Here is a 14,752-nt window from a genome sequence, read left to right on the forward strand (position 1 = left end):
TGCTAGCACAGAGCCTACTTGGGATCCTCTCTCCCTCTCTCTCTACCCCTCCCCATCTGTCTCTCTCAAAATAAATAAGTAAACTTAAAAAAAGATATCAAAGGTCAAGTAGCAGAGTTAACCTCATCCACATGGGTCCCTGTACCCAGAAGCGATCGGCTGCTTTCAGCATCAGCCATGGCATAAGGTATGTGTGAGAAATAGCAGGCTTGAGCAGGATGTCCCAGCAGGGAGGGATGCTGGAACCTTCGGATAGGCCAGGTCACAGGAGACTGTGAAGCTAGGAGTCAGTTGTACTGGACTGTAGGGCCTGGCCTCTAACAGGGTGGGAGGATTCTGCAATGGGCAAAGGTGTCCTACCCTGTGGAGTGCCATCTTGTAACATCTTGCCATTACCGATGCTTCCTGACTTTATCCAGCCCAGCTACTCACAGTGCATTGGCACGGTTTTTGCTGAATACCATGGTGGCTTCCCCCAGACACATAGGAGGATGGATGCTGCATCTGGAAGGGTCAAAGCTTCTTGTTCCTGGGGCGTCTGGGTGGCTCAGTCCATTAAGCATCCGACTTTGGCTCAGGTCATGATCTCACGGTTTGTGGGTTCAGGCCCCGCGTTGGGCTCTGTGCTGACAGCTCGGAGCCTGGAGCCTGCTTCAGATTCTGTGTCTCCCTCTCTCTCTCTGTTTCTCCCCTACTTGTGCTCTGTCTCGATCTCTCTCTAAAGGCCTGGAGCCTGCTTCAAAAGCTTCTTGTTCTGAAAGATGCGCTTTGTGGTCACCAGCCCAACCAAACTGGGAATCCGGACTCCGGTCCTCAATCTGCTACTAACCAACTGGACATGGGAGGAAGCTGTTCTTTTCTTGCGGCCTTGGCTTCCTTATTAATAAAATGACAGGGAAAGGGGGAGCTGGACCAGTGATCTCTGAAGCTCCTCTGGGCTTCGCTGTTGTGAGGAATAGTTTCAGCCGATGCCATGTTGCATGTCCAGAGAACTATTCTGTGGGGCCGAGTTTCTGAGGAGGTTTTAAAGATAAAGTAAGTGATTTTCATAGAATGAGAGCACTGATGTAATGTAGCCACCTTTAGTAGATGGGCATTCACCTCGTGGGGCGTTTTTCAGAAAGGGAAAGTGATTTGCCAGCAGCTACAATGCGTCAACAATGCTGCCTGGGTTCCATATCTCCCCCCATCCATGTCCCTCCCCGCTCTCGGCTGCGGAGCTCATGATGCAATGGGAGGGTCACCACACTTGCCCTAGTTGTGGAGACGGAGGGTAAAGGATGAATAAACCGTGGAGCGGTTGGGGAAGACTAAATGGCAGAAGAGAGCCTAGGCTGGAAACTGGCAGAGGAGGGAGATTTAACAAGGCAGGGAGAAGGGAGTGAGGCTTTCTGAGGAAACCAGAAGGCAAGGCTGGCTGGTGTGCCTGGGGCCGGGTGGGGGCAGTCAGGAGCAGGCCTGGTGAGAGCAGGAAGCCCAGGAAATGAGGAAGGGCTTGCACCCCCCATTGCCCCCAGGCGATGCCAATGCTCCTACACCTGCTGGGCCTTGAGACCCAAAGTGTGGCCTGGGACCTAGGAGCTTGCTCGTTGCCTGGGGGCTTGTTTGAAGCACAGCATCTCAGGCCCATCCCAGCCCTACTGAACCCAAATATTCATTTTAACACGACCCTAGAGAGATTCCTATGTACCTTAACGTTTGATATTTTATTATTTTTTAATTTTTCTTTTTAAATTATATTTTTAATTATAAATATAATTTAAAATAATATAAAATAATTATATTAATTATAATTTAATTTTTGAGAGAGAGAGAGAAAGAATGCAAACGGGGGAGGGGCAGAGAGGCTCTGAGCTGTCAGCACAGAGCCCAATGTGGGGCTCGAACCCACGAACCATGAGATCATGACCTGAGCCGAAGTCAGACACTTAACCGATTGAGCCACCCAGGCACCCTATGCACCTTAATGTTTGAAAAGTACTGTCATTTAGGACAATGGTTCTCAGTCATATTGATGACTGGCCCCCCCCCCCCCCCCCCCCCCCCCCCCCCGCCCAAGCCAGAATTTTCTGGGGATGGGACTTGGACTTTGGGGATTTTAAGAAGCTCTAATCTGTAGCCAGGGCTAAGAAATGCTGTTTCCATGGCTGTAAGGCAAGAAAGAAATGTTGGATTGGAGAATAGCACAGTGAAGGATTTAAGAAGGATCAGTTAGGCAGCAGTGTGAAGAATGAACTCAGGAAGCAGGCATCAGTGACGGCAAACCAAACACGCAAAACGAAGGGGAAGACAACTTCACCAGGTTGAGTCTTGGTGGTTGAGAAAATGGTTCTGCTCGAAGTTGCTGTGGGGAGTTGGTTTGGAGAGGATAATGAGTGCTTAGTTTGGTTTAAGACATTTCTGCTTAGATTGGATGCTGACTACGCCTGGCAGTATTAGGTGGTGTGGCATTGGAGCATAAGTTAAAGGGCAGGACTGGACAGCATGGATTTGTAACCCACGATCACAGAGAGGGGAGCCTGAGTCACACAAATGGTCCAAGGTGACCGGATAACAAAATAAAGCCTTTGTTGTGCACATGTTGGGATGGTAGGCTTGGGAGGAATTTTAGGCCAGATTTCTTTTTTTTTTTAAATTTTTTAATGTTTATTTATTTTTGAAAGAGAGAGAGACAGAGACAGAGAGAGAGAGAGAGCAGGAGTGGGGGAGGGACAGAGAAAGAGGGAGACACAGAATCTGAAGCAGGCTCCAGACTCTGAGCTGTCAGCACAGAGCCCAGCATGGGGCTTAAACCCACAAACCACGAGATCATGACCTGAGCTGAAGTCCAATGCTTTACTGACTAAGCCACCCAGGTGCCCTGAGGCCAGACTTCTATGTGTGAACCAAGTGTCCTGACCTCAGTGATAGGGCAAGGAATATCTTTCCAGCTGGACCTCAGCAACCCCCCTGCTAGGCTCAGGGAAGGACACTGCCTGGGGCCACCTTGCAGGGCCCATGGAGTTAGAGCCTAGCCTGTGTGAAGTTCCCCTGCCAACTCTGTGACTCAGCTACACACTTCCACAGTGATATTTTCAGAGTACAATTATGTGTAGCAGAACCTCTTTTCCATGGCTGACAGAGTTGCCCATCTGTGGAGTCGTTAAGCTCTGTGCTCTGAAAGCAGGGAGGAGGTACACAGCGGGAGCAGATCGGGACATGCTCAGATGCTGGAGGCCTGGGATTCGCGCCCTGCACCGGGGCTCCGGAGCCCTGGCCTCCCTCTCCCGGAGGGACTACAGGGAGCTGAGCAGGAGCACACAGGTCGTCTTGGCAGTAGGGTGCGAACCAGACTGCAAACACACACCGAGACAAAAGAAGCAGGCTCGGACCCTGGAGATAGGGCTCGACTCTAGGTCAGCTCTGCTCCCGTACCGCAATACCACCGGTAGGTAGGCTTGCCCATTTCTTCCTCAGTAAAATGAGGAGTTTTCTGTTCCTCACTGGGCTGCAGTGAGCAGACACAACAGTGCAGGCGAGCAATATAACAAACACACTGGCAGAGAAGGAGGACGAGGACCAAAGGCAATGGGGCTGCCCATTTCCATGATCGTTTGGGAGGTTTTCTATCTTTCCAAGGGCACCAAAAAGTAAGAACCAGCCCAGTGTGGTTCTGGCCCTGTGCTGGTCTACTCATTCTTCCTCCTTCAGCCCGAGACTCCCCAAGTTAGCCCTTAAAGTGGTCTCCACACCTCCACTCCATACCTGGTTCTGTGAGCACACTTGGCCTTTGCTAACTGTGAAGCTAGCAAAATGGCCTGTAGTGACCCGATCGCTGTCTTTAGGGTATGCTTCCCCAAGTGGGGTGGGCATCCCACTTCCTGAGAATGAGACACTCAACTTCTCCTCCTTCTCTCTCCCTTACCTGAGCAGTGAAGGGCTCGCTGTGATGTTTCCAGCGATAGTGGCTTCTCGGTGTTGGACTAAAGCTTCAGGCTGTAATGATGGGATTTCTGGCACCAGTGCGGTGGGTGGAAATGTGCAGGATTAGATTCTTCTGGTATCCTTGAAACTGTAGTGCACTGGCTTCTATCAAGCTGTTGGGCTGGCCTGGTGTTAGAATATTTCCCAGCCCTCAAAGACATCATAAATTGTACGATTCACATCATCAGGGCTCTGGGATTCCCTGAAATGGGCCCAACTACGTGAGTTTGCCAGGATTTTGTGGGAGCACGGAGGAGAATGAGCTGGTGTGCTCCTCACATGCGAAGTACCATTGCGACACAGGGGTATTCGCATTTATCACACTGGCAGAATCTCCCCGGAACCAGAGAAAGCTTCAGCCAGAAGAAATCTCACGAAAGCCAGTTCATCTGCATGGCACGGTGTTTTTTCAAGCATCAGTGTGAATCAGAATCACTTGGAGGGCTTGTTAAAACACGGAGCACCGGGCCCCACGTCAGACTCTGATTCAGTAGGTCTGGGGTGGGCTGAAGAGTTTGCATTTCTAACAAGTTTTTGGGTGCAGCCACCGCGGCGGCGGCTGCTGCTGCTGTTTCGCGAAGTGCATCGGGGAAGCCGTGGGTCCCATGCTTTGTATTTCCCACACCAGTCTCCCGTGGCCCTCTGCCACCTTGTGTGAGGTAGGTCCTTCCCAGATGGAGCAGCAAGTTCAGGAGGTCTGTGGTTGCTGAAGGTCACCCCACTGGCGCCGAGCAGAGCTGGGATTCCGAGCCTGTCACTCTTCTTGCCCTTTCTCTCGTTCTAACGCGTACCATTGCCAAGTTGTAGGAGGTCAGCGAAGTGTGGTCGGAACAAGAACCTCAACCTTCCAACTCCTTCTGTAGGATTCTTTTCATTCCCTTTGCCTTCAGCAGTCTACAGTGAGCTATAATAATTGGGGTATTCTGGAGATTTAGGGAGAAATATTTGGAGAGGGAAAGTGAAAGGGCTGGGGGGTGGGTGGGGAGGGGAAGAACCTTCCAAGAAGGAAGGTCTCTAAGGGATGAGAGGAGCCCAGTCAGGCAGGGTCTGGGAAAGGAAGCCAAGGAGAGGCCTTGGGAAGGGAAGGGAGGGGAGGGGAGGGGAGGGGAGGGGAGGGGACGGCAAGGGAAGGCAAGGGAAGGCAAGGGAAGGCAAGGGAAGGCAAGGGAAGGGAAGGAGAGCAAGCTGTGGGTAGAAAGTTAAGAAACCGAAAGGCCTTTCATACCACTTACACATTGAGCTTCATGGGAAAAGATGTCCAATGTTCTGTCTGTTAGCTCCTTGGTTTTACTCTGCCACATCAAAGGTCTGGTCTGTTTCTGATGTGGTGTGTTTGCAAAAACCCTCCCATCTGCCCTGGCATTCTTTGTTATTTACCATTAGACTAGTGTCAGTATTTGAAAAAGTATGGAGCGCTTGCTATGTTTCCCTTTCAGCCCATGTGTTTCTTGTATTTATCAAAATGGAACACTAACAAATATTTATTTGGTTTTATAAGACATGTTGACAATAAAGACTACCATGTGTGACTCCCTGCCGTGGTGGTTATTTTGCTCGATACGTGATTGACTAAGATGTCTTCAGTGTATTATAAACACACATTAAAAATAGCAACCTAAAAAAAAAGATAAAACTGGCAAAGGGAAAGGTCCATATTTTTGGATGTGATACAGTGCCAACCTGGTTATTAGAACATGAAGCAGATAATCCTTAGTGAGTTATCTAAGTTTGTATAATGAGTCTTCTTCAAATAAGTATTTTTGGCTCCTGCAATGTTCCTCTTCATTTATAAAAGTTTCTCAAATTGGAACCTTTTAAAAAGGGGCATATTTTTTTCCTGTGCGTATGTTCTAATAACCTAGGATATTTAAAGATCTGGCCAATTTTTAAAAAAATGTTTATTTATTTATTTTGAGAGAGAGCGAGAGAGAGAGAGAGAGAGAGCACGCACAGGAGCAGGGGAGGGGCAGAGAAAGAGAATCCCAAGCAGGCTCTGCGCTCTCAGTGGGGCTCGAGCCCACGGACCATGGGATCATGACCTGAGCTGAAATCAAGAGTTGGACACTTAACCTACTGAGCCACCCAGGCATCCATAAAAGATCTGGCTATTTTATCAATTTTCAAAAGCAAGGTCCAATTTCAATTTTTGAAGGAATTAAAATTTTTAAAAATTTATTTATTTTTGAGAGACAGAGCACAAGCAGGGGAGGGACAGAGAGAGAGGGAGAGACAGAATCTGAAGCAGGCTCCAGGCTCAGAGATGTCAGCACAGAGCCTGACACGGGGCTGGAAATCACAAACTGCGAGATCAAGACCTGAGCTGAAGTCAGATGCTTAACTGACTGAGCCACCCAGGTGGCCCTTAAAGAAATTAAAAAAAAAAAATTATTTTAGAGAGAGGGAGGGAGAGTGTGCACGGGCGGGGGAGAGGGAGAAAATCCCAAGCAGGCTCCATGTTGCCAGCACAGAGCCTGACAGGGGACTCCATCCCACAACCCTGGGATCACGACATCAGCTGAAATCAAGAGTCGGTTTCTCAACTGACTGAGTCACCCAGGCACCCCCAATTCCAAATTTTAGCAACTGTTTATGACTGTGATCATGAAACTAAGCAGAGGTTACTGCGTTTTTATATTGCCTTTTTGTCAAACAAAAAGAAATTATTCCTAAATTGGCTGAGTACTCTCCACTTTGTTAATTGTAGGGGACTTAAGGGGGGTGCAAATCACTCAAGATTTGTGCTGCTTGTTTCTAAAGGTTTTATGGGTAAAATTGATAACCCGAAGATTCTTAATATTTTTATTGTTTGATACTCAAGATTCACCAAAAGCATTGATTTGAAAGTTGAAGAGACTTGTCAGTACCAAGGATTCATGACTTAGATCTTTTTCTTAAAGTAAGAAACGTAAATAGGTCAACTGTATACATCTTGCCAGGTCTGACAGTTACTGGTGCCATTTAAATTTCAGTTTTTGTTTTGTGAATGGAATACTTAAACAACTGCTCTGAAGAAACAGAAAGGAAACTATAATGTTCGAACTATAAAATTTCTGACGTTTATTGACTCTGAATCTCCCGACTTCCTGTCCTCATAAATTTGCTCTTGTGGTTGATTAGATGCAGACTTGTGTTATTTTTCCATCACAGTGTGTGAACAGACCAGTTTTATTTCCAGTGGTTAGCTAATGCTTTTAACCGGGAGGTGGCTGTGCAGTGCTGTTGACTAAACCCAATGTTGGGTGTGTGTGTGTGTGTGTGTGTGTGTGTGCGCGTTCACTTCCACATTCAGCACGGGCCTTGGGGCTGCACTTCAGTATGTGTATGTAAATACCTATTTTACTATTATCTCCATCCTTCTACTTTATCTGGTTTGGGGTTATGAATAGGGACTGTTAAATCTTACATACTAAAGCATGTATGAGTAATTAAAATTAAGCAAAAATACATAGATTATTAAAAAAAAACCCCAATTGTGTTCTGTTATTTTGGGACTATATTGAATGACAGGATGCTGTTAAGGAAAAGGACAGCCACTATGGTGGATTGATATTAATGGGGTAAGTCAAGGCATAAAGGTAAGAACTAAGACCAAGTAGAGGAACGGCGGACTCCTGATAGTATACTTAAATGGTGTCCTCCCTCCTTCCCTTCCTTTCTCTCTCTGTAACTGCATGTACTTGAATTCATATAAGGCATATGATTCAACTTGATGGTATGTGTCAGAGGCTCTACAACAATGTTTTAAATCTTTGCAATAAATCAATAAGACGGGTGATATTACCCCAGGAGGGTAAATGGCTTCCCCAAATAACATAGCTAGTGGTCAGCAAGGCCAGGATTTGAGCCCCTTATCAATCTGACTCCAAAATCTAGGCTGTCCAATACATCATATTAGAATGGCAAGAACCTTTAGAGATCATGTTTTATAACCCAATTTACTTCACAGATGGGAAACTTAAGACTTGCCCCCTTCACTGCTTCCTTCAGTCAGTGTGGATAATGGGGTGTTGACTGTGTACATTAGACTCCTCCAGGATTTCCCAACTGGGGAAATGGAGAGGATTTAGTGCATCAGAGAATTGTAGATAAGATTTAAGAATTGGGTCAAGGGGGATGGGAATGAACCAGTTAGAGGAACAGGAATTACTTAGTTTGATGTGAAACGTAAATCCTGCTCTTCAAGTGAAGAGTTAGTTGATGAAGGATAAAGACCAGCTGGCCTCTACTTTCCATCTGGCGAAAGCAAGAAGTAAGGCCTTTAAATCATGCGGGGTGGGGGCTAAGTCTGTTATAATCAAGAAGTCCTGATAGTGGGCGGAGGAGTGGTGTTGGAAGGAGGGTGGCTAGGTAGGCTAGACTGATGAGCTGTTTTTGGTACGGTTTTTCTGTTTTCCTTGCCCAGGCTTAGAATAACATTGCCTCTCTCGATAACTACACTTAAGAAGGAACATCAGAGGGGCGCCTGGGTGGCTCAATCAGTTAAATGTCCGACTGTCGATTTCGGCTCAGGTTATGATCTCGGTTCCTGAGATGGAGCCCCGCGTTGTCAGTGCAGAGCCTGCCTGAGAGTCTCTCTCTCTCTCTCTCTCTCTCTCTCTCTCTGCCCCTCCCCTGCTCACTCTCTCTCTCTCAAAATAAACTTAAAGAAAAAGAGAAAAAAGTAACATCAGAGCTTCCTGCACCAAGGAATGTTTCCACCTTCTGATCTATCTTTAGAGCTATTTTCATGAAGCACAACTGATATTCCTTCTCTGCTCCCAAATGGCCCCACAGTAGCTGTTTGTAAAGAGTGGTCTATGGATGCCTAGAGGTAAGGTTGTAGGGTTACCTTACAAATATGGGATACCCCATTCAGTTTGAATTTTAAATAAACAAAAAATAATTTCTTGGTATCAATATGTCCTGCAAAACATTTGAGGATCTTGTATCTTGTCTAGTAATTCCAGCGGCAGGAGCTTAAGACCCTTGCAAGGGGTCTTTGAGATCAGATCTATTTTCATAGTAACGCTAAGACTTATTTGCCTCTTCTGTGTGTTGATATTTGCACCGATGGTACAAATCCAGCAGTAGTTAAAACTGCTGGTGTTTTAATACGAATCAAGGCAGTGACATCAATGTATACCGGTGGACATTGCATTATGCACAGTGTCTATATTTGCCTATTTTACTTAAGAATCTCCTCAATGAAGCAGGTACAAATTGTTAGTTTTATTAAATCTTAACCCTTCTGTAGATGTCTTCTTAATATTCTGGGTGACAAATTAGGACAGATCCATAAAACCTACTGCTGCATACAATAGTCGTCTTAGGTTGTGAAGGTTTGAGGTGGGAGCAGAGCGGGTTGCTTTTTCACGGAACACCATTTTTACTGACAAATTTTGGTTATTTATACCTAAGTTTTTGGCAGATGTTTTCTTGAAAATGAATGAAGTGAGCCAGTCACCTCAAAGAAAAAACTTGACAGTGTTTGTGCCAATTATAAAATTTGAGCTTTCAAGTGAAAACTAGAACTTTGAAAAACTTCTATCTACCACTGAGAGCTTGACAGCTTCCCAATATTTAAAGACTTTCTGATGAGATTGGTGGTGATAACAATGAATGTGGGGTTTTTTATACTGTATAATGAAATGTGTCAACATTTGGAAAGTCTCTGGAGCTCAGTAGAGCCAATATTTTCCAAATGACCAATGCATGATGTTACCAAATTATGCACGAGTAACAAGATCCATTCAAAGTACAACATAAACTGATAGATTTTAACAGTATGAGAAGTTTCACTGATCTGGTTTCAAATTCCACATTTCAACTAACCTTTAAAAGTCAAGTTTAATGTCATAGCCAAGAGGAATATCTATAATTATCTGAAAGGGCTATTAAAACAGTTCTCCCTTTTCCAACCAGAGACCTGTATGAGGCTGGATATTTTTCATATACTTCAACCCAACATCCTATCCCTACAGATTGAATGTATGAGAATCTAGGTGTCTTTTCAGCCAGACAGGGAAGAGATTTGCAGGAATGTAAAATAATACTATGCTTCCCACTATTTGGTTTTGGGAAATACAGTTACTTTTCTTTTCAAAAATGTTAACATGTTAAAGTGTGAAAAAATGGTAACATTATTTAAAAGGGAACCATAAGTGATTTTTAAGTGTTCTCCATTTGAATTTTGAATATGGTAAATACCAACAGACAAAATTGACACAGCAAAAGCTCTTTAGGGCCTACCATAATTTTTAAGAGTGTAATGTGGTCCCGAGACCAAAGATCTTGAGAACCGCTGGGCTACAGGACGACACCTGGACTGGTGAGCCAGATATTAGGGACATTCTGCCATCCCACTCTGTCCTGTCTTTGCAACCTCACTTATCATCACCATCTCCGAAGTACCCCCAGGAACCAGCCTAACCACCTTACTGATTTGTGCACATGTTCTGGACTCTTCTGCCTGGCGTTTTTGGTTCCTTTACCGGGAACACATGTCCTGACCTTCATCTGGTGGTTGTTGTGTCCCAGCTCTCATCTTAGCATGAAGGCCTCAGGATGGAGAGACTCATTGAGACCCAACTTCAGTTTGTTTAAAGGTGTATTCTGCATCTAGTCTTTAGAATCTGTTTGTTTATTTTCCTTAATTAGAATTCCTAGAGTGCCAAGGACCCAATTTTCCCCTCCGTTCATATGAACGGAGGGGAAATATATATACAATACTATCTATCTGTTATACTATCTAAGGGCCAAGTGTCCTGCCATAAACGTATTGGATTTTTGTAAATATTAGCTGACAATTTCTAGTGCTATCTGTGGGCTTTTATGATCCAGGACAGACGAATCAGTGTATTTAGTGCCTGCTGTGAGCAGAACACTTGGCAGTGGAGGGAGGGGGTTAAGGAGGTGATCCTTGCTTAAGGACCTGCGCCGTGGTTGGAGACACAGGATTTATAGCCAAGAAGTAATTAAACAGGACACGAGAAGGTATGTAACCAAAGGGATAGCCGGGTGCTGTTAGGCCTTTAGGGACAGGGAGGTGGAGGCAGAGGTGGGTGCATCTGTGTTTGCAGTGGCTGGAGAAATCAAAGAGGGCTTCTGGGAGGAGGCAGGGACTTCCTGGGGACTTGTTAAGTACGGAAAGTTTAGCTAGAGGTCAGCAAGGCAGGATTTCAGGTCAGCGAATAAACAGGAGCCAGAGCAGAGAGTCAGAAATGAGCACAGCATGCCCACGGCCTAATGAGACTGCTGACCATGGTGAAGGTGAACGGTGTGAGGTGATAAGGTTGAAAGCTGGTCAGAGGATTTTAGCTTGGCCATAGAAGGAAGGAGGAACCAGATTTTTTTTTTTTTTTTTTTTTTTTTTTTTTTTGTTAAGGAAGTGACATGGAGTTTTTTGAGCACAGGATGGATTATTGTGGAGGTGGGGCATCTAGTTAGTGATCCAGGGGTGTGAGGTGGGGAGGCTCTGGACTGGGGTACCAGCAAAGTTTTTTGAAAGAAAGCACATGCAGGGAACCACTTCCAGAATGTCCGCTGGGTGCCTTTAAATGGGAGTGTTTTATGTATAAGGGCATGGGGATTAAAGCCCCACAATAGTATGTTTGTGACATAATTGGGTCTTAGCACGTGTGGGTGATCTGGAGCTGAAATTTTTTTATTCTAGCCTTTCCTGGGGTCTTACTATCTCAGAGACCAAATAATCGTGTGGTTTTGGGCAAGCGCTTTAACTCCTCAGTGTCTTGGTCCTGTCATCTGTAAAATGAGGGTGTCAGTGGGCCCTGTCTCCTAGGCTTGTTATGAGAATTACATAAATTCATATGTGTAAAGTAGCTATACCAGTGTCTGGGATAGGAGGCCTTTCCAAAATACTAGCCGCTATTTATTTATTCAGTAATTCACATTAGTATGGGAATATAAATATTTAAATTACCTGTGGGCCAAAGCATTCAGAGCTGTGCTGAATAAAGCCCCCCTCCCGCCCCCCCCCCAAAAAAAAACCAACAAAACTCACTGGAGACATTGGCAAGATGGGGCTCAGAAGCTGGGATGGGATAATGTTAAAAATGCAAATTCCATAAACTCCTTGATATCTAAAGTGTAAAACCTGGAGACCCAAGTCACAATATAATCACGTCACTTCTCAGCTTAAACACCACTGGCTCCCACTGCAGAGAAGATAAATCTGGTTTTCTTAACAAGCCAGCAAGCCTTCTTCGACTGGCTTTGCTTCCTCCCAGCCTCCTTCCTCCCCCAGCCTCCGAGGACTGCGCTTCAATCCACTGCACTCCTGCTTATTTTCAAACACATCCCATCCTGGGCTTCAGGCTCCCCTGCCTTCACTCTTCCCCCAAAGCTCATTCCTCTTACCCCACTTATGCCCAATAAAATTAGTCACCTGTTTTTTAATAGGCTTTATTTTTTTTAGAGCAGTTCTAGGTTTACAGAAGAATTGCAGAGAAAGTACAGAGTTCCCATACACTGCCTCCCCCAACTGTTTCTCCTATTAGTAACATCTTGGATGAGTGTGGTACATTTGTTACCATTGAGAGCCAATGTTGATACATTATTATTCACTAAAGTCCATCATTTACATTAGCGTTTTCTCTTTGTGTTGTACATTCTATGGGTTCTGACAAAGGCATAATGTCCTACATTCATTACAGTAGCATACAGAATAGCTTCAATGCCCTAAAATTGCCCTGTGCTCCATCAGCTCACCCCTCCCCCTTCCCCCTCATCAATTTTTGAGAATCAGAATGCCATCTCTTCAGTGAAAAATGAAAACGTCTCAAATTACTCCATTATAATGAATCTCTTTGATGCTTGGGTAGCATTTTCTTCATACCTGTTATAGCTCCTATGTTCGCGTGGTGTTACAGATGTACATGCACTTTTCTTCCTTCACTAGATTGTATCTCCATGAGGGAGAGGATGTAGTGTGGATTTGTCCCGACAACACCTAGCCTGGACCTTGTTCTTTAAAAAAAATTTTTTTTAAACATTTATTCATTTTTGAGAGACAGGGACAGACTGCAAGCAGTGGAGGAGCAGAGAGAGACACAGAATCTGAAGCAGGCTCCGAGCTGTCAGCACAGAGCCCTATGTGGGGCTCGAACCCCCGAACCATGAGATCATGACCTGAGCCGAAGTTGGAGGCTTAACCAACTGAGTCACCCAGGCGCCCCAGCCTATAGCTTGTTCTTAACAGGTGCCTTGTGAGTGCTGGCTGCACTGAATCGTGAGGAAAGGTCAGGGTGGGATTTTGCAGAGTTAGGTCTCTAGAAGCAAGGCTTTAGGCCTAGAAGTCTCAAAGTGACAGATTAACGTGTGAATTTTATATTTGTGTCAGCACTCGGGGGTCTGTGGCTGGAAAGTTCTTTGAAGGCAACTGTCTTCTGTCCCTTCAGATTTGGGCTCAGAAGCAGCCTTCCATGAGGTGACCCAGGCCGGCTTTATCTTGCTACTAGGCCACAGGGCTCTTCCCCTGTCTCTATACGTCTCCCAAAAGAAAAACAAAACAAAACAAAACAACAACAGCACAAGAGGAAAAAAGAACAAGGGGCCTGATTGTTTTTATCCTTCCAGTCCCCATGCCTGTCTCAGGAAGGTCTCTGGAAAGCCTTCTGTTTGGTCCCCACTTTCCCTCCCCAGGGGGCCCCCAACAATTGAAGATGCCCAGCATGCTTTCTTTGGCCAAGGAGCACCTTCCCATAAACGCTTCTTATTTCTCAAGTCACGCTGAGATTTTTGCTTTATTTTTGCTTTAAAGACACTGTTCTCAAACGTTCTAAAACGCCGTAGGAACATGCAGATCGGAACAAAAGCAAATAAATCGAATCTTGTGAGGTAAAGCAGAAGCCCTTCTTCCAAACAGCCAGCACAACGCTAAATGAGAACTATCAGTCATCCACTAGATACAGTATTTCCCCCTCTAGACAGGAGCTGCCGTTTGCAGAAACCCCCCACCCCACACGCTAGACAGTGCAGGTACCAGGAAACGAACTACTTTTCTCAGCTACCACACGGGAGTCAGCGGTTTTAGCGCACTACCTACTCCTTTAAGCAACACTCGCAGTTCGAAAGACCTTGGCCTTTACTTCCTAGTACCTACCCGCACACACTCGTGGGGGGAGGAGGGAGAGAGAGAAAGAGAAAGCTCTCCCCCCCTCCCCCCCAACCCCCGCCAGCATCTTTGAGCCAACAGCGGCGCCAGACCCAGCGCCGGGCAGAGGTTGGAGGGGGCACGCTCTGGAAACCCGGTTAGATCTCAAGGTGCCGTTACCTGGGGGCAGTGAATGATCTCCAGACAGCAGGGCTCCACCATCCCCCCGCAACCAGAAAGAGCCAGAGGAAAGGGGGAGGGACGCCTGCCCCGCCGCAGAGCGTGGAGAGAGCCTGGCAGAGCCCCTCCGCACGGAGCAACGACCGCCCGCTTGCACCTGTGCTCCCAGGGGGCGGGGCCTCCTCCAGGTGTGCGGAGGGGAAGGACGCCGGGAGCTAAGGCGGGCGCGGCAGCCTAAGCGTCGCACTCCCCAGCGCCCTCCTCCCTGTCACCCCCAAGAAATGCAGGGGAGGTGCGGTTAATCCGCACCCCGCGTCCGCGGGCTCCGCAGGCCCCGCCCGCCTCGGTCGGGGGAGAGCGGGGAGCACACCGCGGCGCGCAGGGGGTTAAGCGGCAGCCGGCGGCCAGAGCGCGCTTAACCCTTGGGCGCCCGCGGGTCCTCCGAGCCAGGCGGGGTGGCGGCACCCCGAGTCCCACGCGGCGGCCACCCCGGGCGCGCGGGCAGAGCGGGGACAGCAC

At 46.7% G+C, this 14,752-nt stretch overlaps 1 protein-coding gene across 1 annotated transcript in view; it reads left to right on the forward strand.

Annotated features, from left to right (window-relative positions):
• The window catches only part of LOC125929475 (voltage-dependent L-type calcium channel subunit alpha-1D-like), a 272,934-nt gene that overhangs the window by 97,861 nt on the left and 160,321 nt on the right, over positions 1 to 14,752 (forward strand). The gene's annotated exons all lie outside the window — the stretch shown is intronic.

This window comes from Panthera uncia, chromosome A2 (assembly GCF_023721935.1).
Source record: "Panthera uncia isolate 11264 chromosome A2, Puncia_PCG_1.0, whole genome shotgun sequence".
Lineage (NCBI taxonomy): Eukaryota > Metazoa > Chordata > Mammalia > Carnivora > Felidae > Panthera > Panthera uncia.